The sequence below is a fragment of the Bidens hawaiensis genome, unplaced genomic scaffold, assembly GCF_021521415.1.
Source record: "Bidens hawaiensis isolate Kalapana, Puna unplaced genomic scaffold, B.hawaiensis_p1.1 tig00008893_1, whole genome shotgun sequence".
In the NCBI taxonomy this organism is placed as follows: Eukaryota; Viridiplantae; Streptophyta; class Magnoliopsida; order Asterales; family Asteraceae; genus Bidens; species Bidens hawaiensis.
The window spans coordinates 569,100-596,948 of NW_027491644.1; the positions used below are offsets into that span (position 1 = coordinate 569,100).

The window sequence follows — 27,849 nt, forward strand, 5'->3', positions numbered from 1 at the left end:
GATCAACGGTATCCTCCAATTCATCTGGTGACAAATTGTGACCCACGGGAAGAGGAGCCGAAGAGATTTTTCCGGCAGAAATGTTGAATCGACTCAAGACATCATTCAAGTATTTTGTCTGATGGATAAAGATCCCGGAATCAGACTAGTGAACTTGTAGTCCCAAAAAGAAGTTCATCTCCCCATTCGAACTCATCTCGAACTTTGTCTGTATCGTCGTGTCGAACTCTTTGCACAAGATGTCGTTCGTCAAACCAAAAATAATATCGTCCACATAGATCTGGACGAGGAGTAGATCGAGACCAACATTGTTGTAAAATAAGGTACAATCCACATTTCCCCTCTTGAAGCCACTATCAATCAAATGGTCAGCCAATGTGTTGTACCAAGCTCTCGGGGCCTGGTGTAAACCATATAGAGCCTTGTTTAACCAATAAACACTCTCGCGATAGTCCGGATCTTCAAAGCAGGGAGGCTGCTTCACGTACACTTCTTCATGAATTTCTCCATTCAAGAATGCCGATTTAACATCCATCTGATAAACTTTGAAGTTCTTGTAGGCTGCGTGGGCTTGAAATATGCGTATCGCTTCTAGTCGTGCTACCGGAGCATACACTTCCATGTAATCAATGCCTTCTTGTTGATTATAACCCAATACGACCAATCGTGCCTTGTTTCTCATGATAACCCCATGGTCGTATTTCTTGCACTTATAAACCCACTTAGTTGGTATAGCTCTTTTTACTCTATTGGGCTTGTCCATAAGATCCCATACACCCAGTCTTACGAACTGCTGCAGCTCCTCCTGCATAGCTTCAACCCAAGACGGTTCTTTGAGTGCCATAGTGGCACTTGTTGGTTCTATCTGAGATAAAAAGCAAGTGTATCGTGCAATGTTTAAAATCCCCGATGAGTGAAAATCCGTATAAGCACACAAAATCGGATCATCTATAGGAGATACATTACAATCAACCACATCTTCACATACATTAACCAGTTGGTGTCTCGTTCGAACACCATCATTAACATGCTTAATTATCTGTTCCTGCGGATGATTAGTGTGAATCCTTAAAGAAGGATTCGCAGGTACAGATACATTATCACCAAGATTGTTGATATTTTCCTCTACTGTGTCTAAAAAGACAGTTGATGATACATCTTCAACTAGAAGTGGCTCGTTTGTTCCTTGAGCTTCATCCAATGGAATTGAAGACAAGTCAACAAAGTCTGCGTCATCGGAAGATTCAGAATCATCATTGGATATCTCTGATACGTTATGAGTGACGTTCACATCAATAGAATAAGAACTTGGAATAGGAAGACATCGTTCTTCCAAATACGATTGGACCAAGTTTTCAGGTATCTCATCAACTGCTGTTGTAAACGAGTTAAATAAACCATCATAGTAGAACATCCAATCGGGACCTATACCGGCTGGAGGTGTAGTGTAGCTTTGACAATCTACGTGATACCATTCTTCTACACATCTCGAAGAAATATTGAAGATTCGCTTCTTAGGAGAATTATAGCCTAAAAAGTAACCCTCAAATGCCTTTTCATCAAATTTCCCGGCGTCTCTCTTCAACACCGTACATGGACACCCGAATGGTTCCAAATACTTTAGATTAGGCTTATGGTTATTCAGAAGTTCATAACTCGTTTTCTTGAACCTCTTTACCGTTAGGACGCAATTCAACGTATAACAAGCAGTATTCACAGCTTCGTTCCAGAATTGAACGGGAAGCTTAGAATCTGCAAGCATTGTCCTAGCAGCTTCTATCAACGTCCGATTCTTTCGCTCAGACACGCCGTTCTGTTGAGGAACATACGGAGCACTGAATTCCCAATGTATTCCTTTTTTAATACAAAAGAAATCCAATACATTGTTTTTAAACCCAATTCCATTATCACTCCGAATTCGTCTCACTTTCAGTTTAAAAAGTGATTCGATCTTTGTGATAAGGTTCTGAATAAAAGCAGGTGTCTGATCTTTAGAACCCATAAATAAAACCCATGAGTACCTCGAGAAGTCATCAGTTACTACCAAACAATACAAATCACCCGCAATACTGGCACGATTCACTGGACCAAATAAATCCATGTGAAGTCATTCCAATGACGTGATAATCAAGTTAATCGATTTGCATGGGTGTGACTTATTCTTCTGTTTCCCCTTCTTACACGCAACACAGTGATCTACGGTCAGGATACCACCAACTTAGGGTCCATAAGGAAGATGTGCCGAAAACAGCCTTCCGAACTAGATACGGCCATTATGAGTTCTTAGTGATGCCTTTCGGGCTAACGAATGCGCCGGCTGTGTTCATGGATCTGATGAACCGCGTGTGCAAACCATACTTGGACAAGTTTGCGATTGTGTTTATAGATGATATTCTGATTTACTCCCAGACCAAGGCCGAGCATGGGCAACACCTGAGATTGATTTTGGAATTGTTAAGAAAAGAAAAGTTGTATGCGAAGTTTTCCAAGTGTGAGTTTTGGCTTAGAAAAGTTCACTTTCTCGGTCACGTTGTAAACGAGAAAGGAATACACGTTGATCCTTCCAAAGTCAAGGCCATCGAAAACTGGGAAGCGCCAAAAACCCCAACTGAAGTGAGGCAATTCCTAGGACTAGCTGGCTACTATCGACGCTTCATTGAGAACTTCTCCAAGATAGCTCTACCACTGACCGCGCTAACTCAGAAAGACAAGAAGTTTGTTTGGGGCGAAAATCAGGAAGCAGCATTTCAAAGGTTGAAACAGAAGTTATGTAGTGCGCCAATTTTGTCTCTGCCAGAGGGGACAGATGACATCGTCGTTTACTGCGACGCTTCACATCAGGGACTCGGATGTGTCCTTATGCAACGAGACAAAGTCATAGCGTATGCCTCGCGCCAACTCAAGACCAATGAAAAGAACTACACAACGCATGATCTGGAACTTGGAGCGGTTGTCTTCGCGCTAAAGATTTGGCGCCATTACCTCTATGGTACAAAGTGTATAATCTTTACGGATCACAAGAGCCTTCAACATATATTTGATCAAAAAGATTTAAACATGAGGCAACGAAGATGGGTGGAGTTGTTGAATGATTATGATTGTGAAATTAAGTACCACCCTGGAAAGGCGAATGTGGTGGCAGACGCGCTAAGTAGGAAGGAGCGAATAAAAACGCTACGAGTCAAGGCTCTAAGGTTGACCATTCGCGCAGATCTCTCTACCCGCGTCCGAAACGCTCAGCAAGAAGCCTTGAAACCAGAGTTTGTTAAAAACGAATTCCTTGGGGGTATGATTAAGAGTTTGGAACTTAAAGAGAACGGCAATCAATATTTCGCTAACCGCATATGGGTCCCTCTCAAGGGAGGATTGCGCGAGCAAGTGTTAAACGAAGCTCACAAGACGCGATATTCTGTACATCCTGGCGCAGACAAGATGTACCAAGATGTTAAAGCGCTGTATTGGTGGCCCAATCTAAAGGGCGCCATCGCGACGTATGTCAGTAAGTGCCTGACGTGTTCGAAGGTAAAGGCTGAATACCAGAAACCATCAGGGTTGCTTCAACAGCCAGAAATTCCTATGTGGAAGTGGGAACAAATCTCTATGGACTTCATCACCAAACTGCCAAGGACACCTGGGGGTTATGACACGATCTGGGTTATTGTGGATCGGCTAACTAAGTCAGCGCACTTCCTGCCGATCAAGGAAACCGATAAGATGGAAAAGTTAGCCCGATTGTATATTCGAGAAGTAGTTTCAAAACATGGAGTCCCAGTGTCCATCATTTCTGATAGAGATAGTCGGTTCACCTCAAGGTTCTGGAGATCGTTACAAGGGGCTTTAGGTACTCGTCTTGACATGAGTACGGCATATCATCCCCAAACGGATGGGCAAAGCGAGCGAACAATCCAGACATTGGAAGATATGCTGCGCGCGTGCGCAATCGATTTCGGAGGAAGCTGGGATACTCACCTCCCATTGGTTGAATTTTCTTACAACAACAGTTATCACACAAGCCTCAAGGCTGCGCCGTTTGAAGCTTTGTATGGGCGCAAGTGTAGATCCCCACTGTGCTGGGCTGAAGTGGGTGACAAGCAAATGACTGGTCCAGAATTGATCCAAGAAACAACAGACAAGATTTTTCAAATACGGGATCGCCTTAAGACAGCGCGCGACAGACAAAAGAGCTACGCAGATGTGCGAAGGAAACTGTTGGAGTTTCAAGTAGGGGATAAAGTACTTTTGAAAGTCTCTCCATGGAAAGGAGTCCCCCGTTTCGGCAAGCGAGGAAAGTTGAATCCGCGCTACATTGGACCATTTGAGATCCTGGAAAGGATCGGTCCGGTTGCTTATAAACTCCGTTTACCCGCCGAACTCGGTGGAGTTCATGATACGTTCCATGTATCCAACCTCAAAAAGTGCTTATCTGACGAAACGTTGATTTTGCCGTTGGAAGAAATTCACATCGACAAACAACTGCACTTCGTAGAAGAACCCATAGCAGTGACCGATTGGAAAGAACAAAAGTTACGCAGAAGCAGAATCAAGTTAGTAAAGGTTCAATGGAACTCGAGGCGTGGGCCTGAATTCACTTGGGAAAGAGAAGACCAGATGCGCATGAAATACCCACACCTCTTTCAGAGCATGGCTTCTGCCAGCAACGTCTCCTAAATTTCGGGACGAAATTCTCTTAACAGGGGGGAAATGTGACACCCGGTAATTTCCCAATCCTATAAACTAAGTAATCAACCTAATAATTAGGTGATTGTAAATATTATGCGCGCTATATTAGAATCAGCGCGGGCAATTGTTATGTTCGCCCTGCGCGAGCGCGCTATGTTAGAGTCAGCGCGGGCACGTTATGTGCGCCCTGCGCGAGCGCGCGATGTAAGAACCTGCGTGGGCATATGTTATATGCGCCATGCGCGAATGTTTTGGCTTTATGTTTTCATGTAACTTAACGTTATGTTGTCTAATGGGTTGACCATCCCGCATGATGCTAAGGCGGGTGCATCCTAAATCGTTTATGCGCGTGCGGAAGGGAACTAACCTCCCCGCATGGCGGGAACATTGAGAGCTAGTTTGTCTGAAGCTCCAAGATGGAATTGACTTCAACATGACTGATCACTATGTTGAAATACCAAGACCACCTGGAGAATCTACAAATGAAACTCAATGTCCCTGACTGCGAGAAGGTTACGTACCTACCCGCAGCAAAGAAATGTCCTTCACGCAGAAAGCTATGCGCACAAAGTAATACGCGCAGAACACTTAGTCTATTCTCCAGATGTAAGGAGATTACTCCCGCCCAAAAGGAAACAGTAGCGTGTTTCAGAGATTTTCCACTTTTTACTGTACACTGACAAAAGTACCTGAAAAAGCACACTGTAACACGAAAAGTCAACTGTCAGCCACCCTATTCTCACCAACCCCAGACCTGCATGTCCTGACCAAATCAAATCAAAATCTTTTATCCACTACTCCACTTTTAAATAAATAATAATAATTTCCATACTTTATCATCATTACACCTAGATATGAAAAGATTACAATCCCCTAAAGCAAGGGATTGTGTTCCCTTGAGTTTGCCTATAAATATGTAACCTAAATTATCACCCAAAACACACTTCAAACTTCTCTCTTAAGAACTGCAAACTTGCACTAATCATCTCCCAAGAATCCGTTGTTTTCATTTCCGATCCTGTTACTAGGTAAGCCGAGATTATAACCTTGAGATCTACTTTCCAACCCTTATATTCTCCTATTTCTTGATCTTAATATATATACTTCTTGTTATTTAATCGTATTCTAGACCTTCAATTCAAAGGCCAACACCAAGAAAACCCGAATCTCGATTAATCCCTTAACAAGAACCACAGGTGAGTCTCACAGCCCCTATTTTCACTATTTTCACTGTTTTTAAACTGTTTTCGGGGCGAGGGACACGTGCTTAAATTACGATTTATCATGGTATACTTACAAGTTATGTAAACGATTGTGTTTAAATTATGTTTCATGATGAGCAATGCAAACGGTTATCTATGGTTTACGATGTATGTGCGCCAGAACTCGAGTAAGTGATCACTTTACCATTGGAACTCTAAGGGTAGGGACTGCTGGTTTGATCCACCCACTCGTAGGGGTCGCACCTCTTTGCATGGACGAGTGCCTAGTATGGTCATGGGGCAGTACTATGGGATTGAGCCCGCTCGTAGGGGTCGCACCTCTTTGCATGGACGAGCGCCTTGTTTTCCGGCACAACGTCCACGCGTAACCCGCGGGACGGTATTACAGTATTATTAGCTCGTAGTGGCAGCGCCACTTTGCATGGACGAGCACGACTTTTCAGAAATGTCCACGCGCAACCCGCGGGACGGTATTACACTATTTTAGCTCGTAGTGGCAGCGCCACTTTGCATAGACGAGTACGTTTTCCAGAAACGTTCGCGCGTAACCCGCGGAACGGTCTTAACAGAAACATGTTGTCAGATCTATGTTTTCATACGGTGTATCAAGCATATGTTTAGACATGAAATCAGAAATGTGTTTTAATATGATTTTCGCCAAGACTATGACGCGATACGATTTATCAAGTTACTAAAACTTGTGAACTCACTCAGTTTATACTGATTCAAATGTTTTACGTGTCTTTCAGGAGATAACTAGGTAGCGCATGGAGTCACACTTAGAGCACCTCACGCTGAACATCTAAAACTAGCTTTTTGGAAGATTTTAGTTCTATCCCTTCGATGCGCGTGGTTGTTCTCGCCGCGCAAAGGGATATGGCGTGGAAATCTTCAACAGTTTTTTTATACTTGGATGATTTTATGTAATTTTTAAACAATGTAATGTATTTGTATTAAACATTTCATGCGCAATGAAAATCTTATCTTGAATGTTTGCAATGGCCCGTGCTTAAGTATCAATCCCCGCTCGCGCGCGCCCGGCTGTTTCCACCGTTCAGGGCCGGGTGTGACAGATTGGTATCAGAGCACTGGTTATAGCGAACTAGGAAAAGAAGTTTTAACCTAGACTATAACCGTTGGGGAATCGCATGAAATATTTTTCAAAGAAAATATTTTCAAAAGAAACTATACACACACTTAGGAACACGGGTCACACAGTGTCTAGTGAATAAAGATAAAGAACATTATGTGCTCAGAGTACATGCGCTAAGTTTGATATATTTTCATTCCCTTTTAAAGCGAGAATGCCTCCAACTAAAGCCAAGGGAATCACCATGACACCCGAGGAACTCGCGGAAATAATCGCGCAGGCGATCGCGACACATGAGGCCAGCAAGGCCGAATCAAGTCAGGGTCGTCAGAACGAGACCCCAGAACCCGAATCAGGAGCCTTGGACAAAGGGTGCTCCTATAAGACATTTATGGCCTGTAGGCCTTGGCCATTCAAGGGTACCGAAGGGGCCATTGGGCTCTACAACTGGATTGACAAGATGGAGACAGTTCTCTCCGTTAGCAGATGTAGTGAGAACCAGAAGGTCCTTTACGCGACCTGCATGTTCCAAGAAGCAGCTTCGTCTTGGTGGAAGCTTCAAGTGAAGACCTTGGGGCGAGAAGTTGCTCTTCACAAGACCTGGGAGGAACTGAAGGAAATGATGATAAGAAAGTTCTGCTCTCGCGCAGAAATTCAGAGCCTACAACAGGAATTCTGGAACCACACCATGGTGGGAACGGATATCGACGCCTACAACAACCGGTTCAACGAGCTTTGCCAGTTGGTGCCAGACCTGGCAAACACGGAGGAAAAGAAGATCGAGAGGTATATCTTTGGGTTACCTCCTGTTGTTAGGGTTCCGCTCAACGCCGCAGCGCCTCCAACCTTTGATGAGGCGGTAGCGCGGGCCATCACCCTTACAAGGGATACGGTCCGTGCGGGTATGTTGACTACGCGCGGAAGCGAGCAGCGAACCTCTGACTCCAAGAGGAAATGGAACTCTCACCACCGAGGGTCCGACTCCAAGCAGCCACCGTTCAAAAAGCAGGAGAGCGCAAAGGTTTACGCGATCCAAGCCGCAGAGCCATCAAGGAAAGGATACAGCGGGCCTCGCCCATGGTGCAGCAAATGCAAGTATCACCACGAGGGTGAATGCGCAACAATCGAATGCGCCAAATGTGGCAAAACAGGGCACAAGGCGATGAATTGCCGTATCAGAGAAGCTGGAGCGAGCGACAACTGCTACGCATGCGGGAAGCCAGGGCATTTTAGCCGGGATTGCCCGCAAAAGGGAAACCAAGCTCGCGGGAGAGCTTTTGTGATCGGCGCAAGCGAAGCTAAAGAAGAGCCGAATGTGGTAACCGGTACGTTTTTGCTTAACGGCCATTTTGCATCTGTTTTATTTGATACTGGCGCTGACCTAAGTTTTATATCCGCTGAGTTTAAAAACTCGCTAGGCCTAGCAAGCAGTAGGCTAGACACGCCTTATACTATAGAACTAGCCAATGGTAGGCAGTTATGCGCGAACGAAAGAACTGAACAATGTGTTATAGTCATGGGAGGTCACGGGTTCAATATTAACTTGTTGCCAATAGACTTGGGAAGTTTTGACATTGTGGTAGGTATGGATTGGTTAGTCGAGAACCACGCAGAGGTTATTTGCCATGAGAAGCAGGTTCGGATCCCACTGTTGAACGGAGAAACCTTGGTAATTCAAGGGGAAAGAAGGGGAGTTGCGACGAAACTGATTTCGTGCCTAAAGGCGCGCAAGTGCCTAAGGAAAGGGTGCTACGCCTTCCTGGCGCATGTAGTAGAGAAGAAAGGAGATGAGCGAAGAATTGAAGACTTACCAGTAGTGCGCGAATTTCCAGAAGTTTTTCCTGAAGATTTGCCCGGATTACCGCCGCTGCGACAAGTCGAATTTCGTATTGATTTAGTCCCAGGAGCTGCGCCAGTAGCTCGAGCGCCTTATCGATTAGCTCCATCTGAGATGCAAGAGCTATCCAATCAGTTACAGGAACTATTGGATAAGGGTTTCATACGCCCAAGCTTTTCACCTTGGGGAGCTCCAGTACTGTTTGTTAAGAAGAAGGATGGTTCGTTCAGAATGTGTATTGACTATAGGGAGCTGAACAAGCTGACAGTCAAGAATCGGTACCCCTTACCGAGGATTGACGACTTATTTGACCAGTTGCAGGGATCCAGTTATTATTCGAAGATAGATCTTCGGTCAGGATACCACCAACTTAGGGTCCATAAGGAAGATGTGCCGAAAACAGCCTTCCGAACTAGATACGGCCATTATGAGTTCTTAGTGATGCCTTTCGGGCTAACTAATGCGCCGGCTGTGTTCATGGATCTGATGAACCGCGTGTGCAAACCATACTTGGACAAGTTTGCGATTGTGTTTATAGATGATATTCTGATTTACTCCCAGACCAAGGCCGAGCATGGGCAACACCTGAGATTGATTTTGGAATTGTTAAGAAAAGAAAAGTTGTATGCGAAGTTTTCCAAGTGTGAGTTTTGGCTTAGAAAAGTTCACTTTCTCGGTCACGTTGTAAACGAGAAAGGAATACACGTTGATCCTTCCAAAGTCAAGGCCATCGAAAACTGGGAAGCGCCAAAAACCCCAACTGAAGTGAGGCAATTCCTAGGACTAGCTGGCTACTATCGACGCTTCATTGAGAACTTCTCCAAGATAGCTCTACCACTGACCGCGCTAACTCAGAAAGACAAGAAGTTTGTTTGGGGCGAAAATCAGGAAGCAGCATTTCAAAGGTTGAAACAGAAGTTATGTAGTGCGCCAATTTTGTCTCTGCCAGAGGGGACAGATGACATCGTCGTTTACTGCGACGCTTCACATCAGGGACTCGGATGTGTCCTTATGCAACGAGACAAAGTCATAGCGTATGCCTCGCGCCAACTCAAGACCAATGAAAAGAACTACACAACGCATGATCTGGAACTTGGAGCGGTTGTCTTCGCGCTAAAGATTTGGCGCCATTACCTCTATGGTACAAAGTGTATAATCTTTACGGATCACAAGAGCCTTCAACATATATTTGATCAAAAAGATTTAAACATGAGGCAACGAAGATGGGTGGAGTTGTTGAATGATTATGATTGTGAAATTAAGTACCACCCTGGAAAGGCGAATGTGGTGGCAGACGCGCTAAGTAGGAAGGAGCGAATAAAAACGCTACGAGTCAAGGCTCTAAGGTTGACCATTCGCGCAGATCTCTCTACCCGCGTCCGAAACGCTCAGCAAGAAGCCTTGAAACCAGAGTTTGTTAAAAACGAATTCCTTGGGGGTATGATTAAGAGTTTGGAACTTAAAGAGAACGGCAATCAATATTTCGCTAACCGCATATGGGTCCCTCTCAAGGGAGGATTGCGCGAGCAAGTGTTAAACGAAGCTCACAAGACGCGATATTCTGTACATCCTGGCGCAGACAAGATGTACCAAGATGTTAAAGCGCTGTATTGGTGGCCCAATCTAAAGGGCGCCATCGCGACGTATGTCAGTAAGTGCCTGACGTGTTCGAAGGTAAAGGCTGAATACCAGAAACCATCAGGGTTGCTTCAACAGCCAGAAATTCCTATGTGGAAGTGGGAACAAATCTCTATGGACTTCATCACCAAACTGCCAAGGACACCTGGGGGTTATGACACGATCTGGGTTATTGTGGATCGGCTAACTAAGTCAGCGCACTTCCTGCCGATCAAGGAAACCGATAAGATGGAAAAGTTAGCCCGATTGTATATTCGAGAAGTAGTTTCAAAACATGGAGTCCCAGTGTCCATCATTTCTGATAGAGATAGTCGGTTCACCTCAAGGTTCTGGAGATCGTTACAAGGGGCTTTAGGTACTCGTCTTGACATGAGTACGGCATATCATCCCCAAACGGATGGGCAAAGCGAGCGAACAATCCAGACATTGGAAGATATGCTGCGCGCGTGCGCAATCGATTTCGGAGGAAGCTGGGATACTCACCTCCCATTGGTTGAATTTTCTTACAACAACAGTTATCACACAAGCCTCAAGGCTGCGCCGTTTGAAGCTTTGTATGGGCGCAAGTGTAGATCCCCACTGTGCTGGGCTGAAGTGGGTGACAAGCAAATGACTGGTCCAGAATTGATCCAAGAAACAACAGACAAGATTTTTCAAATACGGGATCGCCTTAAGACAGCGCGCGACAGACAAAAGAGCTACGCAGATGTGCGAAGGAAACTGTTGGAGTTTCAAGTAGGGGATAAAGTACTTTTGAAAGTCTCTCCATGGAAAGGAGTCCCCCGTTTCGGCAAGCGAGGAAAGTTGAATCCGCGCTACATTGGACCATTTGAGATCCTGGAAAGGATCGGTCCGGTTGCTTATAAACTCCGTTTACCCGCCGAACTCGGTGGAGTTCATGATACGTTCCATGTATCCAACCTCAAAAAGTGCTTATCTGACGAAACGTTGATTTTGCCGTTGGAAGAAATTCACATCGACAAACAACTGCACTTCGTAGAAGAACCCATAGCAGTGACCGATTGGAAAGAACAAAAGTTACGCAGAAGCAGAATCAAGTTAGTAAAGGTTCAATGGAACTCGAGGCGTGGGCCTGAATTCACTTGGGAAAGAGAAGACCAGATGCGCATGAAATACCCACACCTCTTTCAGAGCATGGCTTCTGCCAGCAACGTCTCCTAAATTTCGGGACGAAATTCTCTTAACAGGGGGGAAATGTGACACCCGGTAATTTCCCAATCCTATAAACTAAGTAATCAACCTAATAATTAGGTGATTGTAAATATTATGCGCGCTATATTAGAATCAGCGCGGGCAATTGTTATGTTCGCCCTGCGCGAGCGCGCTATGTTAGAGTCAGCGCGGGCACGTTATGTGCGCCCTGCGCGAGCGCGCGATGTAAGAACCTGCGTGGGCATATGTTATATGCGCCATGCGCGAATGTTTTGGCTTTATGTTTTCATGTAACTTAACGTTATGTTGTCTAATGGGTTGACCATCCCGCATGATGCTAAGGCGGGTGCATCCTAAATCGTTTATGCGCGTGCGGAAGGGAACTAACCTCCCCGCATGGCGGGAACATTGAGAGCTAGTTTGTCTGAAGCTCCAAGATGGAATTGACTTCAACATGACTGATCACTATGTTGAAATACCAAGACCACCTGGAGAATCTACAAATGAAACTCAATGTCCCTGACTGCGAGAAGGTTACGTACCTACCCGCAGCAAAGAAATGTCCTTCACGCAGAAAGCTATGCGCACAAAGTAATACGCGCAGAACACTTAGTCTATTCTCCAGATGTAAGGAGATTACTCCCGCCCAAAAGGAAACAGTAGCGTGTTTCAGAGATTTTCCACTTTTTACTGTACACTGACAAAAGTACCTGAAAAAGCACACTGTAACACGAAAAGTCAACTGTCAACCACCCTATTCTCACCAACCCCAGACCTGCATGTCCTGACCAAATCAAATCAAAATCTTTTATCCACTACTCCACTTTTAAATAAATAATAATAATTTCCATACTTTATCATCATTACACCTAGATATGAAAAGATTACAATCCCCTAAAGCAAGGGATTGTGTTCCCTTGAGTTTGCCTATAAATATGTAACCTAAATTATCACCCAAAACACACTTCAAACTTCTCTCTTAAGAACTGCAAACTTGCACTAATCATCTCCCAAGAATCCGTTGTTTTCATTTCCGATCCTGTTACTAGGTAAGCCGAGATTATAACCTTGAGATCTACTTTCCAACCCTTATATTCTCCTATTTCTTGATCTTAATATATATACTTCTTGTTATTTAATCGTATTCTAGACCTTCAATTCAAAGGCCAACACCAAGAAAACCCGAATCTCGATTAATCCCTTAACAAGAACCACACACAGCCCCTATTTTCACTATTTTCACTGTTTTTAAACTGTTTTCGGGGCGAGGGACACGTGCTTAAATTACGATTTATCATGGTATACTTACAAGTTATGTAAACGATTGTGTTTAAATTATGTTTCATGATGAGCAATGCAAACGGTTATCTATGGTTTACGATGTATGTGCGCCAGAACTCGAGTAAGTGATCACTTTACCATTGGAACTCTAAGGGTAGGGACTGCTGGTTTGATCCACCCACTCGTAGGGGTCGCACCTCTTTGCATGGACGAGTGCCTAGTATGGTCATGGGGCAGTACTATGGGATTGAGCCCGCTCGTAGGGGTCGCACCTCTTTGCATGGACGAGCGCCTTGTTTTCCGGCACAACGTCCACGCGTAACCCGCGGGACGGTATTACAGTATTATTAGCTCGTAGTGGCAGCGCCACTTTGCATGGACGAGCACGACTTTTCAGAAATGTCCACGCGCAACCCGCGGGACGGTATTACACTATTTTAGCTCGTAGTGGCAGCGCCACTTTGCATAGACGAGTACGTTTTCCAGAAACGTTCGCGCGTAACCCGCGGAACGGTCTTAACAGAAACATGTTGTCAGATCTATGTTTTCATACGGTGTATCAAGCATATGTTTAGACATGAAATCAGAAATGCGTTTTAATATGATTTTCGCCAAGACTATGACGCGATACGATTTATCAAGTTACTAAAATTTGTGAACTCACTCATTTTATACTGATTCAAATGTTTTACGTGTCTTTCAGGAGATAACTAGGTAGCGCATGGAGTCACACTTAGAGCACCTCACGCTGAACATCTAAAACTAGCTTTTTGGAAGATTTTAGTTCTATCCCTTCGATGCGCGTGGTTGTTCTCGCCGCGCAAAGGGATATGGCGTGGAAATCTTCAACAGTTTTTTTTATACTTGGATGATTTTATGTAATTTTTAAACAATGTAATGTATTTGTATTAAACATTTCATGCGCAATGAAAATCTTATCTTGAATGTTTGCAATGGCCCGTGCTTAAGTATCAATCCCCGCTCGCGCGCGCCCGGCTGTTTCCGCCGTTTAGGGCCGGGTGTGACATAGAGACTTAAGCAGATACACTGCGGGTTCACTTTTTCAAGCATTGTTTAATATTAATCGAAATGAATACCAGATGTAAAACCGCATAAAGACCCAATGGAGTCAGGAACCCTAAAGCATCCCATCAATACAGGATTTAAGGCCACAAGACCATACATCGTTGAAGCGTTAACCACAAACTAGAAGCTTTTTATTTTAAAAATGTTTTCAAATTGATTAAAAGGCTTGAGTATGACCAGATTATTACATTTCTGCCATCATTATCAAGACTTTTTATAGAAACCAATATTTCTTTCTATTCAGCAATTTAAGTTTTATCACTTACTGATCCTTACTCCTTTGTTTAAAGACCTACCAATACATCGATACAGTTAAGTACACAGTCTTTTATTACTTACTTTTTACTGGACTTGGGATCAAATGATCAATGTACTATCATTTCCCTTTTTTGCTTCAAGACTCAATTTTGAGGAGCATTTTTCAATGTTTTATGAATTTTTAATATTTGAGTGTTTTTGGAGTTTTTAATTTTTCTGTACAAACAAAAATCACAATTTTTTTGGATTTTTATATTTTTCTCTCCCTAAAAAGCTACAAACAGAACAAAAACCAAGAAAAATGAAATAAATTGATTCAACCGAGCTTTTAAATGTCCAATAATGTTTTTAAACCATTTATACCAAGCAAGTATTGAAAACTCGCTTTATCAAAAGCCTTTGTATAAAGGTCAGCCTTTTGAAAATCCGTGTGAATTTTTTCAATATCGATTAGTTTCTTTTCAAAATAATCACGTATGAAGTGATAACGGATTTCAATATGTTTTGTTTTGGAATGTTGAACCGAATTTTTGGTTATTGAATAGCAGCCGAATTGTCAATATAAATGGGAGTAGTAAGAAACTTCAAACCGTAATCCCGCAGATGCTGCTAGATCTAGAGAACCTACGAACAGCAACTCGAGGACGTCACATACTCTGCTTCGGCTGTAGAAGTTGAGACTGTTGTCTACTTCTTACACTTCCAGGAAACAAGCTGCTTTCCTAAGAATTGAAAACCCGCTGTTGTAGATTTGAAGTTGATCTTGCATCCTCCGTAGTCCGAATCAGTATAAACCGTGAGATCAAACTTATCATCCTTGGGGTACCACAACCCGATGTCAGGATTTTCCTTCAGATAATGTAAGATACGCTTAACTGCTACAAGATGAGTCACTCGGGGACTCTATTGGTACATGTAACATAAACAAACAGCAAACATAATATCAGGACGTGTTGCAGTCAAATACATAAGAGAACGAATCGTGGCTCGATATAGGGTCGGATCAACGGTATCCTCCAATTCATCTGGTGACAAATTGTGACCCACGGGAAGAGGAGCCGAAGAGATTTTTCCGGCAGAAATGTTGAATCGACTCAAGACATCATTCAAGTATTTTGTCTGATGGATAAAGATCCCGGAATCAGACTAGTGAACTTGTAGTCCCAAAAAGAAGTTCATCTCCCCATTCGAACTCATCTCGAACTTTGTCTGTATCGTCGTGTCGAACTCTTTGCACAAGATGTCGTTCGTCAAACCAAAAATAATATCGTCCACATAGATCTGGACGAGGAGTAGATCGAGACCAACATTGTTGTAAAATAAGGTACAATCCACATTTCCCCTCTTGAAGCCACTATCAATCAAATGGTCAGCCAATGTGTTGTACCAAGCTCTCGGGGCCTGGTGTAAACCATATAGAGCCTTGTTTAACCAATAAACACTCTCGCGATAGTCCGGATCTTCAAAGCAGGGAGGCTGCTTCACGTACACTTCTTCATGAATTTCTCCATTCAAGAATGCCGATTTAACATCCATCTGATAAACTTTGAAGTTCTTGTAGGCTGCGTGGGCTTGAAATATGCGTATCGCTTCTAGTCGTGCTACCGGAGCATACACTTCCATGTAATCAATGCCTTCTTGTTGATTATAACCCAATACGACCAATCGTGCCTTGTTTCTCATGATAACCCCATGGTCGTATTTCTTGCACTTATAAACCCACTTAGTTGGTATAGCTCTTTTTACTCTATTGGGCTTGTCCATAAGATCCCATACACCCAGTCTTACGAACTGCTGCAGCTCCTCCTGCATAGCTTCAACCCAAGACGGTTCTTTGAGTGCCATAGTGGCACTTGTTGGTTCTATCTGAGATAAAAAGCAAGTGTATCGTGCAATGTTTAAAATCCCCGATGAGTGAAAATCCGTATAAGCACACAAAATCGGATCATCTATAGGAGATACATTACAATCAACCACATCTTCACATACATTAACCAGTTGGTGTCTCGTTCGAACACCATCATTAACATGCTTAATTATCTGTTCCTGCGGATGATTAGTGTGAATCCTTAAAGAAGGATTCGCAGGTACAGATACATTATCACCAAGATTGTTGATATTTTCCTCTACTGTGTCTAAAAAGACAGTTGATGATACATCTTCAACTAGAAGTGGCTCGTTTGTTCCTTGAGCTTCATCCAATGGAATTGAAGACAAGTCAACAAAGTCTGCGTCATCGGAAGATTCAGAATCATCATTGGATATCTCTGATACGTTATGAGTGACGTTCACATCAATAGAATAAGAACTTGGAATAGGAAGACATCGTTCTTCCAAATACGATTGGACCAAGTTTTCAGGTATCTCATCAACTGCTGTTGTAAACGAGTTAAATAAACCATCATAGTAGAACATCCAATCGGGACCTATACCGGCTGGAGGTGTAGTGTAGCTTTGACAATCTACGTGATACCATTCTTCTACACATCTCGAAGAAATATTGAAGATTCGCTTCTTAGGAGAATTATAGCCTAAAAAGTAACCCTCAAATGCCTTTTCATCAAATTTCCCGGCGTCTCTCTTCAACACCGTACATGGACACCCGAATGGTTCCAAATACTTTAGATTAGGCTTATGGTTATTCAGAAGTTCATAACTCGTTTTCTTGAACCTCTTTACCGTTAGGACGCAATTCAACGTATAACAAGCAGTATTCACAGCTTCGTTCCAGAATTGAACGGGAAGCTTAGAATCTGCAAGCATTGTCCTAGCAGCTTCTATCAACGTCCGATTCTTTCGCTCAGACACGCCGTTCTGTTGAGGAACATACGGAGCACTGAATTCCCAATGTATTCCTTTTTTAATACAAAAGAAATCCAATACATTGTTTTTAAACCCAATTCCATTATCACTCCGAATTCGTCTCACTTTCAGTTTAAAAAGTGATTCGATCTTTGTGATAAGGTTCTGAATAAAAGGAGGTGTCTGATCTTTAGAACCCATAAATAAAACCCATGAGTACCTCGAGAAGTCATCAGTTACTACCAAACAATACAAATCACCCGCAATACTGGCACGATTCACTGGACCAAATAAATCCATGTGAAGTCATTCCAATGACGTGATAATCAAATTAATCGATTTGCATGGGTGTGACTTATTCTTCTGTTTCCCCTTCTTACACGCAACACAGTGATCACTCAATTTTAAGTTCTTGAGGGTCACACCATCCACCAAATCATTAGTAATAAGATGATTCATCTTGCGAACGTGGATGTGCCCCATGCGTCCCCACAGAATCGAGTCTTTCTCTGTAGCCTTGGAGACAAAACATGTTTCAGAGGGTGAAACGTTTACATTAATACTCATGTCGACGACATAAATATCATTTGATCCAGGAGATCTCATGACAACCATCTCTTTAGGAATCGTGTATCCCGGTTGAGGGATAACACATTCTTTGTCTGTGAAAATAGTAGTATATTTCTTGTCACAAATCCGTGAGACACTTAACAGATTGTGATCTACTTTTTTACAATAATTAACTCTCTCAAATGTAATAATCCCATTTGAGACCTCTCCCTCTTTGGTAATCATTCCATCATTTTTACCAGCGAATGCAACATATCCTCCCTGAATATATTTGACATTATTAAAAAGATTAAGGTTTCCGATAATGTGCCGAGAGCATCCACTATCTAATATTCATTTGTGTCCTGATACAGATCTGGATGAATTCTGCACAAACAGTAAAATGATTAGTTCAAAAAGGCAGCCCAAGCCTCAGTCTTGGGCTCTCCTTTTGAGATTTTCAGAGATAAATTTACTTTAACATTTGTATTTGGAACTTGGAAATACGTGACGGGTTTCTTGGTTTTCTTCTTTAGGTAACCATCACAAATTACTCCTGAGTCAGTGTTTTTGCAAATGGGTTGAGCACGGTCAACAAATTTGTTTAACACATTAAGAATTCCATCCCGAACCATTATCCTCGGGTGGACGTTAGAATACATTATGAATGAATCATCAACATGCGATTCTTTCAATTTATGATTCATTTTAACCATTGGAATAGTTTGTTTAGATGATGACTTGATATTGTCAACCTTGGCTTTGCATTTCTTAGCCACATGACCGGTTTCACCATATTTAAAATATAAACGAGTGTCTAAACTTTTCTGTGGTGGAACATTTGTCTTGTTTTCGTGTGAAGGTTGAGGAATATCAAGTTTTGGTTGCTCAATAGTTACCAAATTTGAAACTTCATGAGTTAGTCCCTTTTTATGTTTATAAAATTCAAGATTGGTAATATTCAAGGAATTTTCCAATCCTGATGATTTTACAAACTTTATAGGTTAAAATGCATTAACAACTGGTTTCACTTGAACATTTGTAGAGTTAGATTTACGAAAAGTTTTGTTCAAGTTCGGCAACTTTTGAAGTATCATTTTGAAAAACGCTTTCAATCATTTCGGGCTTAAGAAGATTCAATGGAACTTCTTTATCCGAAAACAATTTTGATAAGCCTTTTAACTTAAAAACCTTTCCTTTTGGTTGATTCATGTTGTGGATTGATGAATTTCATCAAGTCCTCATCAGAAACAGTAGGTTTGCCTGATTTCTTTACATTAACAGATACTTTCGGCTTTTTCAAGGAATCACCCGAGGGCTTCGAACCATACACAGCTTGTTCGAATTCCTCTGGTTCACACAGAATATGATTGTCAGAAAGTATGCTATTGTTTTTGACAATCACTTCATGTTCGATTAATTCCTCAATTGAACCGTCCAATTCATTTTCAGTAAAGACTGAATTACTTTTAATATGAACCGGTTAATGATTTTTTGATTTAGTTGTCTCAACATTTTCAGTTTTAATAGGATTAACACTGGACATTTCTGAGTTTGTAGATTGCTCTACAACAGGAATGCTAGTGTAATCTCCTTTGAAAGGAGGAGGAATCTCAACATACCCCAAACCCGCTTTACCATTTTTCTTATGCCCATTATTGACTTCAATGATTTCATTCAAGATAAATGAAGAGTTTCTAAATTTTTCAAGTTTAATTTTCAACTCCATAATTTCATTTTCTAGTTTGGTAATGTTAGTTCGAAGTTTGAGAATCTCCTGAAAATGTTGATCAACTATCACAAGTTTACAGCTAACGTCCACTTTTAGATCATGATTGCTTTCAGATAAATTTTTAATCTTAAGTGTAGATTGTTCCAACAATTTGGATTTTTGTCTGAAACATTCATTAACCATGGTAAACTCGTTCATGAGTGTAGTGTTATGTTGTAACGCTGACTCAAGTTTGACTTTGAGTTCAACACAACTATTACACTCAGTAACAACTTGGGTAGTTACTGTCTCTTGTGATTCATTCAAAGATACATTAAGTGAAGATTTAGTACATACCTCTTCAATCTTTGCCATGCAAGAAAAAGATTTTGTTTGCTCAGGTGACGAATGATTAGAATCAGTCTCTAAATCAGAAGTGTCACTCCCATCTGATAAGTTATCACCGCTTGCATCTTCAAAATGCTCTAACGGTTCTACCATAGCAAGGTTTTCTTGGTAAACCAGTAATCGTTGAGACCAATCCAATCCTTCATTAGCAACGAGAGCCTGTGAGTTAGCCATCTTATTCTGATCCTCTTCTGATGATTTCTTCTTGTTAGTTCCAGACGAACTCTTTCCTGAAGTTCTCTCACTATTACGAGGACTCGTGTATTCCTTCTTCGGCTTATCACATTCTTTGCTAAAATGACCAAAGTCTCCACAGTTGTAGCATTTGACTTTTAATTTATCAAACCCAACTCTTTTGTTTAGAGTTGGTAAGTCTTTTCTGGTTCTTTGCATAAACCGTTTTACCTTACGGACTATCATCGCCATGTTCCACTTCAGACCCATTAGCTCTAGATCATCAGGGTCGATCTGGTCATAATCCTCATCAGTGAGTTCACTAGTCGCAATCTTACTCCCAACAAGTTGTTCGTAAGATGACATAAACACACTTAAAAATGCGAACTGTTGCTCCGCTTCTTTCATATTTACATTAGGCGGAGAGCTTGAGGAACTTTCACCTGAACTTGAATTGGCACCTGATGCCATAAAGCATACATTATGCGAGGTATTACTATTATGAGACTCTTCTTGTGATGTCTGTGTGAAGAAAGCAGTGATCGGGACTGAACTTGAAGCATTGTTTGCTGGTAACGAACCACCATAGAGAGTAGGATTTTGATTATCCTTCAATAAGTTTTGGCATTTCAGGTCGTACTCTCTTTCTTCTAACTTGTTGATAAACTGTTCAGAAGTGAGTTGATCATTACGAAAATAACCATTCTCTTTCAGCACAAGTAGAAATGTTGAGTAAGAAGGTGGTAATGGATTCTTCAAAGTATCAATCTTGTCTACCTCAGTTGGTTCTAGTTTAACAGTAGACATTTCTGCCACAAGATGACAGAATCGACTGATCATTTCTTCCACAGTCTCATTCTTCAACAGAGTAAAATTTCTAAATTGAAATTTCACAGGAGTTTTCTTTCTCTCGAGTGTGTTCCCTAGGCTTCAGGTTTTCAAGGACGCAAACAAAGAAGCACAAGTCTTGATATTGCTGTATTGATGAAAGATGTGCTCTGACAATGCCATAGTGAGAGTTGAATAAGCTTTGGTTTCACTCTCAGCATTCTTGGTCTCCTGTGCCTCATACATATGATAAGCCTTTTCAGTCCATCCTAATGATTCATTCTTCATAAGTGGTGCCTTATACACAACATCTAAATATCTCACACTACTCGGATGCCCAGATCCAAGATGAGCACGAAACCTTGGCTCCCAACGTGAGAAATCAAACAATTTCAATAATTTGGGACATTTATTGTGCGACCCAATCTCATTGTCCATTGATAACATCTGCTGCATCAAGGCATTCTGTGAGGCTAAAGCATAATACGAGGCTTGATTTTGAGAAGCCATGATTTCACAAGATTGAATAGTCAAGGGACTAAACTTGTTAAATGATAACAATTATGCTCACTGTTCACAAATGTATATTGTTATAGCGAATGTGTAGCGAATAGCGAATGTGAATGAGGAAAGTTAACGAATGAGTAACGAATGAGAAAGTGTAAGGTTAACGAATGAGGGTAGTGAATGTGATTGGGTAACGAATGAGGAACAAACAAATGGTGAATCATTGTTTTAACAAATGAAGATTAACGAATGATCCATTTTATTGAAGGATCAGTTATTTATTATAACGAATCAGATTAACGAATCAATCTCTAAAGTCTACGAATCAGTCTTCAACTGATAACGAATCAGCCTTCAAATCTTCAAACCATCAAACCTAAGTCCAAATTCAATCCTAAGTCCAAATTAGTCTGAATTACCCAAAAACTATCTCAAAACACTCGGAATTCAACTCCGAACCTCACTAAACCAGTTCATTCTCACAAACGTTCACATCCAAACTCAATTAATTGTTTCAAATATCCCAATTTTCCGCTATTAACGTCCACAACATCAGACACCTCAAACAACCCAATTAACAATCAGTTCAAACTTAATCCGCCATAGAACATGTCAATTACCTTAATACTGAGTCGAATTACCTTTATATCAATTCAATTACTATTAACGAATATCCTCTGTTTCACCTAAACCTGTTTATCAATGAATTATATCAATTCATGATGGAATTGATCAAATCAAGGATGAAACAATACAATACACAGATGAATAATCACGAAGATTTGATCTCGAGTCTCTGATACCACTTGAGAGAGCACTTGAGGATCTAGATCAATGATGCCATCGTAATATTCATAGTGTAAACGATACGATTAAAGCGAGGAATACTGTTAGTGTGTGTTTGTATGTTCAGAGAGAATTTTGGCAGAGTAACGAGGGGCAGAGTGAATAATAATAACAGCTTCGATTACTTTACTGATAATGTTACATCTATATATAGGAGATGACACATTCGTTAACTTAAACCTTAACGAATGTGTCATTCGTTACATTAACACTAACGAATGAACAACCTCATTCGTGTTACATTAGTCTCTAACGAATTGCCCTTCATTCGTGGTCACATTCGTTAATCAAGGTTAATGAATGTGGCTTACATTTATAACGAATGTGGCTTATTCGTTACGGGACGAAAAAGCTTACAATAGAGTGAATAGGGTTATTACCAAAATACCCCTTACATTATCAAGTAATATAATAATAATATAATAAAGACCGAGACGCCTAAGTTGTGTGTCAACAATTTATCTTTTTACGGAAACATAAAACCAAATCATTGGCTTTTGTTTAGTTTAAGTTATTTCGGTTTAGTTTTTTTTTCGGTTTTTCGGTTTCATGCTCCCCACTATAATAGTGTCATAAAAGTTATATTTAAAACGTATATAAAGTGATAAATTTATATAAATTAATTAATACGTAATAAACGAGCCGAACTCAAGCTTCACTTTTGGAGTTCAAGTTAGCTCGCAAGCTTAATCAGGCCTTATTAAGAATATATTAGGGGTAAAGTATATCGTGGGTTTTACAGCAGCTTTAAACAGAACAGTTAGATCAGGGGTAAAAATGAATATTTTTTATTAACAAACTGTAGATAGGTTCAATTTTTATTTTATAAAAAAATTGTTAGATTGTTTGGGTATTATTAGATTTGACCGAACAAGGACAATTTGGGCATTATCCATTTACTGTTATTAATCTAAATATGAGTCAGATTGTTTTATGTCAGATTTTGTGGCAGAAAAATAATTATCTTTGTATTGTTTAGGTGCTTTTAATGGTGTTTTGGAGCTTTTAGTACGAGCAGGTTGAAGTCTTCTAGAGGCTGTAATGATGCTCATCCCCGAAGCATGGCAAAAAGATAAATAGAAAGACCTCAATAGAAGGTGTTTTGTGAATATCGCTCGACTTTAATTGAGCCGTTGGACATGCCCTCTAGAGGAAGTTAAAGGTTTGTAAATATACGAGTTAATGATTTATCTATGTATTTAAATTAGTATCCATAACTTAGGATATCTATTTTTGCAGCTTTTATATTTCGAACGGGAAGAAAACGGTGGACTGTATCTCACTCTACAGGTGTGCAGCAAACTTGTTTAATTTTTATGATTCATTTGTGTATAATATGCTTTATTTTGGAAGTTGGAAGGATTTCACACGTGAAGTTACTGAATTAAAAGCCGACATGTTTATGGTTAGATTGATGATGCTATGGTTAGATTGATGATGCTGTTTGGAAGTGCTTTGTATGCAAATAGTCAACCACTTAAGCAATGGATGTTTTGACCTATAAGTCTACAAGTTATTTCATATAAAACGGACTTTCAGCTACCATTGCATGGGAATTGTTGAATTTGACAAATGGTTGTATATGCCAACAAGAACAATCGAATATGATGTAAAATCGTTGTAGAAGACCTCTTTTTGTCTTCGATTTTACTTTATGCGATTTACATATGATGTACCTATTGTGTCTAAACATATATATATTTGTAACTTACATCACTAGATGTGGACCAAATAAACATGGGTGTGAATTCAATGGTTGTTACTTTTTATCAGTCACATAGTAGGGAATTTTGTATGCTTTGGCATTCATGTGCTAGACTTATGATTAAAATTGATCTCATCGCAATGCAAACAGTTGACACATATATTTTATTAATAAATTAATATGTTTATCACTAATATTTTCTTATTTGTGTGTTTACACTTTTGTTTTTAAATTACAATGTTTATTACTAATATTCGTATTATTCTGTTCGTTATTATTATATTGAAATTTTGTAAGGCTTATCATATAATTAGACCACACAGATGCTACAAATAAGTGAGCTGACATACGTGTTATACATTATATCTCAAAAAGATTAATAAACTATTGGAAAATAGCTACCTGTTGTAAATTTTCATCGTCACCACAATGCGCAGGTTTTCTGCTAGTCAACACTTATATATATATATAAACCAAAAATAACATACCCATTAAAATTTCACTAATAGAAAAACTATTAATAGAATATGACAAAGTGAGATAGGAAGTCAAAACATTTACTTTCTTTATAAAAATAGAGATAATGCTGAACTAACGACTATTAAAATTAATTAATTTTATCGTTTTTATATGTGAGGTATAAGAGCATTCATATTTCTTCTCTCTTCTTCAAATAAAAATTAACTAAAAATCACTAAATTTTTTTTTCTATTATTCAATTAATTAATACTTTTTTATATTTTTATCATTAACTTTTATCTCTCATCTACTTACAACTACTCTAAGAAAATATTAAAAAATATTATAAAGTGCTACATAAACTTTTCAAATATGCAGAAAAATCATAACATTTTCTCTCATTCACTCACAACACTCTAACTCACTCCTTATATTATAAAAACTCAACTCACATAATAAATAGATTGAGAATGCTCTAAGAGCATTCATATCATATCCACCATATTCCGTAAATGGTGTTTTTAAAATATAAAGAGTGATTTAAGATATTATGAGTGGAAGAGAGGGAAATACAGCGATATTTCTGTTTATTTGAAAGCTTACTATTCACCACATATAATTAATATTTATTGAAAGTGGTAATTGAGTGAATAAGAGAAGAAATGTAATGATAAAAATATGAAAATTATTATTTAATTGAAAATATGAGAAAAAAACATAGTATTTTTTAGTGTAATTTTAGATTTGAAGATACGTAAATGGATAAGAGTGCTCTAATAATTTAGAGAAGATAAAGTATAAAATATGATATGATCTTTTCAAAACAAAAAATATGTTGAGAAGTATGAGACCGTAGAATACATTTGTATATTATATAAAAGAAAAAAAAAGTTAGTTGAGAGTGAATATGGGTAGTAGGTACAAATGAATTATATGATTATGGTGGTTCTCGATAATTTTTCTTCTCATTTAGGTATCTCCTTATAAACTGTATATACGATTACCAATTTGGTTGTTGCGTTTGTACATTATGAAACATATTTTGTATCATTGGTTTTGATGGTTGTAAATTATGTTTTATTAATACTTTTTTTTTCTTTTATGTTTCTTTTTCTTTTTTTACTTTTAACCTCTATATTTTCCATCATTAACAAATATGTCACGAAACACTTTTTATTTTTAATCCTATCCCTTTTCCATTTTCATCTATGGTCGCTTATACTTTTTATTTTTTACATTTTTTTGATTTAGTGTTTCAGTCTAAATTCTGTGAGTTAATGCACTGCAACGCACATATTCCGTTTAACGGCCCCAGACACAGTGTGTGGGTCTTAAATCGACATAGTTATCATTTCTGTGTTTTACGTTTGTGTATATTTTTTGTTACACGTCGCAATATGCGTAGTTCAACGTTTTTACGTCTACCTTTCATTCTGTTTACATGCCACAATATACGTAGTTCAACGTTTTTACTTCTACTTTTATTCTGTTTTCATAATGCTTGACACTTGACGAAAGTTACTGACAGCAGAAGTGGGGATGGTGACTAAAGGCGGCGATGGTGATGACTTGACGTTTTTGAGCGGAGCGAATGTGTAATTCATATCTCATATTTTTTGTTTTTTGTACTGAATTATAGTTAATAAAATACATATTTGAAATTGACAAAATGTTTTAAGTCTAACTAGTGATAGCCATTCCCACTTTGATGGAGACGGTAAGATGGTTAAAGTTTTAAAATAGATGGTCATGATTTAAATCCTAAAGAGTGCATAAAAATTTTTAGTTTTTCAAACAAAAAAAAAAGTGTAACAAGTGATAATTTAACACAAACTGGCCAGCTTATCAAAATTTTAGTTATTTTCATTTTTAGCTAAAGTGGTTTAAATATACATACTAATCGAACCGAGTAAACGGTTTTACATCCCAACGCAGTACAAAGATGCTAATATTAGTTAATAGAAATACAAAAGTTACTCATAAATCATCATAAAATAACAACAAAAACTAACGATTGTGCCGTTAGAAAACTCCATATAATATCTTACTTTCTATGCATGGAACTACGTAGACAACAAACCAGAAGCGAAGCAACCTTACATGTCAGAAACCATTTTGGCACGATGAGAAGTGTGGGGCTCAATGGTCCGTGACATTTGTCGCGTAAGTTGGCGACAATAATCTTGTATATTTTAAAGGGAAGGTTCAGTTTGACACGCTAATGATGCGGCCCATGTCGTGTTGTCGCAGTGGTTGGACGGTTTGAATTATGGGTCCCATGCGACAGTTAAGTAAGTTATTGCGCGTGACCACACCTGCCCCACCCTATCTTAACTGCTCCTCTGCTACATTTTAAAATTGTCACCCGTACAAATACTTTTTTTTTCTTTTTTGTTATTTAAATATTTTATTCCAAATACTATTTTTTATTTTTGTTATTTAAAATGTTTTGTTCGGAATACTAGTAATCCTTTTGTTTTCTTACTGAATGTCTTATTATAGGGATGTTTTATTTGACAAAATCTAGATATATTAAGATTTTTTTTATACGTCTTATCACTATTTCTAGAGATTATATCAATTTTTTTAAACGATCATGTACGCCTGCGATCGTAGACATCACTGGATAGCCCAAACCCAAATCTACTGGTCCGGAGAAAACCCATTGCTTAAAAGTCCACTACAACAACACCGATTCAAACTTGAAATCTTGCGATCTCCAGACCAAATATTTTTATAACTATAAACTGCTCAAATGTACTTTATTTTATAAATGTTGATACATTTAAGCATTTAGTGAGTATGTGTTACAATTTATTAGTTGCGTTTTCAAGTAATCCTCACCAATGGCCAGGTGGTAGGAGGTTTGGGGTCTTCACTGGAGACCCAAGTTTGAATTCCACTTGTGCCACTTTTGGTGGATTATGACAATGAAATATTTGAACAAGGCATTGCGAGGTTGTCAGATCGAACCCTGAACTGACCCTGGTTTTAGTTAATCGTTTGTTACGCCAGAGACTTCTGCCATTGGGAGAGGCACAACGACTGTCAAGTGGCAGCCAATGGTATGGTTTCTCGGAGGAACGCCCAAACCAAACTCTGAAGTCAGGGTGAATCTGGTTAAGACAACATTGTCTGACCAGAGTGGAGCAATGAGACTCTTTAAATTTGGGCAGTGCAGTGACCTAACACACAAAAAAGTCGGTAAGTCACCATGCTTATAAAATAAAATTAAAAAAAAAAAGAAAAAAAAAGTTACGTTTTCAAGTTGAGTTAAATAGAATTAGTATGATACTTATTTACTATTTGGCGAATTTTTTCTCGCAATATTTCGTGTCCCTTAGCCTACAAAATTGATGCCACGTCGACGATGAGATGGCCTAGGCCATTTAACGCCCACAACAAGCAGCTAGCCTTGGAAGAAATTATGAGGGGCTTTAGTAGAATACGGATAAAACTTGCTCACTTACAAGCTAAATTGTATATTTTTCAAAGTATATCTTAATAAATAATTATATTTATGATTGCAGAAAAAGCAATATTAATTTTAATTTAGTTTATTTAAATTCTAGATGTTATACATACTATGGGATG

General features: G+C 39.6%; 1 long non-coding RNA gene across 1 annotated transcript in view; it reads left to right on the plus strand.

Moving 5' to 3' along the window:
- The window catches only part of LOC143530292 (uncharacterized), a 41,773-nt gene extending 18,329 nt beyond the window's left edge, over window positions 1-23,444 (plus strand). Inside the window, exons 2-3 of the long non-coding RNA XR_013134831.1 lie at window positions 23,071-23,253; window positions 23,331-23,444. This is a non-coding gene — a long non-coding RNA (uncharacterized LOC143530292). The remainder of the gene's footprint in view (window positions 1-23,070; window positions 23,254-23,330) is intronic.
- Window positions 23,445-27,849: the final 4,405 nt, after the last annotated feature.